A 4,664-nucleotide genomic window follows, 5' to 3' on the forward strand; every position below is an offset into this window, starting at 1 on the left:
GTTACCCTTTAATGCTTAATGCAAAGTGCTTTTACTGCTTATTGAAAATATATAAATATTTTATATGCATGATCTGGTCATAGGTTCACTTTAACTGGTATTAAATGTTTCCAGGTTAAGAATGAGGCCCCTCCGTTCTACTGAAGATTTAGGTTTTTTTTTTTAATTGAAAGAAAAGTGTGTGTGTGTGTGTGTGTGTGTGTGTGTGTGTGGGGGGGGGGGGGGGGGGGTCACAGATACCATGAGTGCCACTTTCGTAACAAATCTAATTATTATTTATAAATATGTAACAGTTTACTTTTGCATAAAATGGGATTGGCCTTTGTCAGGATTTTATTGATGTCTATGTCCTCACTAGAGAGGTTTTCCCTTAGTTTCTGCCCAAGTGACCTCCCCAGCAAGTGACCCCATTTCCCAAATGGTAGGCAGCAAAGTAAAAACCCACATGGGGCTTTTAATTCTTCCCCACTCTGTCAAAATTTAAGAAATGTTCATAGACTGCACATGTATCTGCCATTCACAGACAAGGAAACATCATAAGGAAATCAAATTTGCTGTCAGGGAAAGAACTGTGGCTTTTAAAAATGATAGCTATATTGTGTTATGTGGTTATTACAGATAAACAATCAGAGCCTATTGGAGTTTTATTTCTGATTGCAGTCATTTTTTCTTACAACATTTTAAATGTAGTGTCTATCTGAAAGCAAAGGTCACTTTATTTACCGTCACCATGGCAACAATCCAGCAGTGGCAGTTGGTGATGACATTACAGTGGGTCTGAGGATTTATATATCTGTGCAGTGTGTGAGATCAGATCAGTAGTGAGAGGAGAAGGAGTAGCATCGCTCTGGTAGGTCTACACCTTGTTGAGCTGATTATATTGCGATTTCTTTGTGATTTCCTGAAAAAAAAATGGGAAATTGCTGTGGAAAAAAACGCACACATATTTTTAAGACAGATTACCATCCCAAGTCACAGGCAAAATCCTCAGTGGCTGGAAAACAACAGAGATATCAGTCTTCTGTCTCTCATTGCCATGATGTGACTGTTGTCCCTGGTGGAGGAAACTCTACTGCTGGGCGAACTGATACCAATGACAAACCAGAGGAGAACCTTCATTCCAGTGATATTGGCAGCTCTCTGATGAGTACTCCACAGACCTACAGTGTACATCCTATCACCCCCTTCAGAGACCTCCTCTATTACATCCGAACTAGAGGCGTTCCCTCAGCCAATCAAAAGAAAGATGGATGACAGAGGGGCATATAGCCAGTCTAGTTCCCACTCTGTTAAACGCACTTTGAAAAAGCTGAAGCCTGAGGAAGAACAACTGGATATGGACAAGGAAAGGAGCAGTATAATAGTAAGAAATTCATAATACAAATATATTTGATCCATTATTTTTCCATTTCCTGTAACAGGCCAAGCTGTCTAGCAAAAGGGGCAGTTAAAGGTTTAGGACAAACCATATAATGCTGCTGGGGGTGCTTACAGCTCAAATGGCCTAAACCTTTTATCCAAAAGCCTAAGAAAAAAAAACTATTGTTGAAACTGCTTAAAAGGCATTAGCTAGAGTTGGGCTTTAATCTGTTTGTCTTTGTGTCTATTTAAAATTCAATGCTATCTAATGCTCCACCAATCCACAGGCTGACAACTTCACTCTGTGACTTCACTTCCTATTAAAGGAAATGGAAAAATAACATCTATTGATAGGATGAACAGTTAACAAGGAGGATTTATTAAGGCTTGGTTTACACTATTGCAGGTGATGCGGCCGTGTTTGTTTGGGCACGGCAGCCCATTCATTCCAGGAAAAAGATGCATGCGCCTTTTGAAAAACATGGCCGCAGGGAAACCACAAGGTCTTTTTGACCATGCAGTTTCCCATAAACGCCCTGTGGGTTGAGATACGTTGGGGTACCATTCAGAATGAATGGTAGGCCCTTGCTTCTTTCAAGAGCAGTGTGATTCGGCTGCGGGTAGTTGCCAGTTCGGGAACAGGTGCGATTCCTGCACCCGCAATCAGCCCACAAATGTGAACCTAGCCTGAAACACAGTAAGTAGTTAGGGTGAAAGGATATCTAATGGACAATCTGATCATATAAACAAAGCTTATCATTGGAAAAATATTGAGGCTGCCACTGAAGATTTTAAAATACAAACTGTCATGCTGTCCTGATGTTCCTGATTCACTAACTCTGGACAAGTAGAAAGATCAGGAGTTCTGATTTAATTCAGACTCCACTTACGGCAATGATTATTCGGAAAGTGCTTCAGCCAAAGGAGACAGCAAGGATGATAGCATTTTCAGAGAGAGTTCAGCAATGGTAGCCCATTTTTTTCTTCAGGACAGATTCTTTAAAGAACCCCCATGAGGTATTTTAAGGATTCTTAGTGATAAGTGCCTGTAATAGCAGAGGTGTTCTACTCACCTCTCTGGCACCCTGTATCTCCTACATTCCCTCTGTTCCAACACTGTAGAGGTGTTTTACTCACCTCTCGGGTGGACCATATCTTCTATATTCCCCTCTGTCACAGTGCTTGGGAATGTAGAAGATACAGACTGTCAGAAAGGTAAGTGTACTAGCTCCGCTCTTACAAGGACTTACCACTGGGAATCATTTACAGACCAGGCATGGTCCCATTAACACGTCTTGAGAAACACAAGCACTGATTTTCCTTGCAAGTGGTAGAACATTTTCTCTTTCCCTATAGAAATCACCTATCTGCTCAAAGAACCCACTTGTGGCACCATATAACCTCCATAGTCTAAGAAACCTGCCGTATTTTATGGAGTATGGAAATGAAAATTACACCTACAAGAGGAGTGTTGAACTCCAGTTCCTACCTAGGCCCTATCTTAGTCATACAGAATTGGAAGAAGAACGAAGAAAAATGGTGCGCAGTCTTATAACATCACATTCAAAGCAAAGAGGTTGAAGTCCCTGTGCCTGGCCATTAACTAGCTGGACTGGCTCCTATTTAAATTGTTACTAAACCCACAACAGTAAAATCAATCTGTATATTCAGTAACGCATGCTTGTTATACTCACTGTGGAACCTAAGGGGTTAATCCTCTGCATTGTGTAAAAAGGCTGTTTGATCCTTTCTTCTCTGCCCCTCCTCTTGTTGAAATGACCACCTGATACAGACTGAATCCATAGTCACATGCACATGCTCAGTTTGGTGTGTGTTTTTTTTTTTTGCTTGTGAGAATGCATGTGATCAGACAGGGCCAATCAGCACTGTCCAGACAGAGGGTCAGGACTTTCATATCCTCCTAGAGCAGAAAGACAACTCCTCCTACAAGCTTTAACCAGTGCTTGCTGAAGTCACAAGACTGCTCTAACTGCTGATGAGAAAAGGTATTTAGCAGTTTATATTTACTAAAATAATTGCACTTCCATGTTCTGTGTACTGTGGGAGACCAGATATAGTGAATGCAGGGTCCTGGGTTTAGTATCACTTTAAGCTCAGGGTGGAGAGGTGCACTTACAAAATCATGACTGTCACCTCACTGGTACTTGCCTTGAAAATAGCAAAAAGATATGACAGAGAATTGTATTGGCTAATTTTGAGTTGTCACAGGTATTACAACAAAACTTTGATGTGGAATATGGAAGCATTGATCATGAGGAAACTCAAGTACCGCATAACTGCTCCAACCACCAACTTTTTCTTGGAGCATCTTAGAGCACCATTGCAGGCCATCTGCTGTGCCAAAGCTACTTAATGGGTGCTCTACCCAGAAAAACCTGTCACCATTGCTGATGTACACGGATACCCAAATTAAAGCGTGCAAGAGGTGCTAGAGTACACGCTTACTCTAATCAAAGACAACTTTGACTACTTCAGCAGCCTCATAGAATTTGAACACACCTTCTATCAATATGACTACTGAGTGCTTCATGCCCAGGGCTTCAAACTACACCGAAGAGAGGAAATTGTAAACTAACAACACCACCTAAGGGGTATTCCCATAAAAATACTATAATTTAATAAACTAATGAAGAAAATGAGTCTCTTCATCCTGATGGAGCCACTAGTTCTCAGGTTAACACTCCAGACTGATACCAAAGAAAAGGAGCCCTTTCATCCTGATGGAGCAAATAGCTCTCAGGTGAACACTCTAGACTGATACCAAAGAAAAGGTATCAACCTGAAGGCGCCAGTACCTCTTTGGTGAATACTCCTGACCAATACCGAAGAAAAGGAGTCCCTTCATCCTGATGAAGCCATTAGCTCTAAGGTGAACACTCCAGACCAATACCAAAGAAAAGGAGTCCCTTCAACCTGAAGGTGGCAGTACCCCACAGGTGAACACTCCAGACCAATACCAAAGAAAAGGATTCCCTTCATCCTGATGGAGCCACTAGCTCTCAGGTAATTAATCCAGACCAATACTGAAAAAAAGGAGTCCCTTCATTCTGACGGAGCCACTAGCTCTTAGATGAATACTCCAGACCAATACCAAGGAAAATGCATCCCTTCATCCTGATGGAGCCACTAGCTCTCAGGTTAACATTCCAGACCGACACCAAGGAAAAAGAGTCCGTTCAGCCTGAATCTGCCAGTACACATCAGGTGAACACTTCAGACCAATACCAAAGAAAAGGAGTCCTTTCATCCAGATGGAGCCAGTACCTCTCAGGTGAACACTCCAG

General features: G+C 41.8%; 1 pseudogene; it reads left to right on the forward strand.

The window, feature by feature from the left end:
- Positions 1-912: 912 nt before the first annotated feature.
- LOC149455907 (cyclin-O protein A-like) lies at positions 913-3,901 on the forward strand (annotated as a pseudogene).
- Positions 3,902-4,664: the final 763 nt, after the last annotated feature.

Source organism: Staurois parvus, unplaced genomic scaffold, assembly GCF_062004578.1.
Source record: "Staurois parvus isolate SC_StPar_1 unplaced genomic scaffold, SC_StPar_1.0 ptg000383l, whole genome shotgun sequence".
NCBI lineage: Eukaryota > Metazoa > Chordata > Amphibia > Anura > Ranidae > Staurois > Staurois parvus.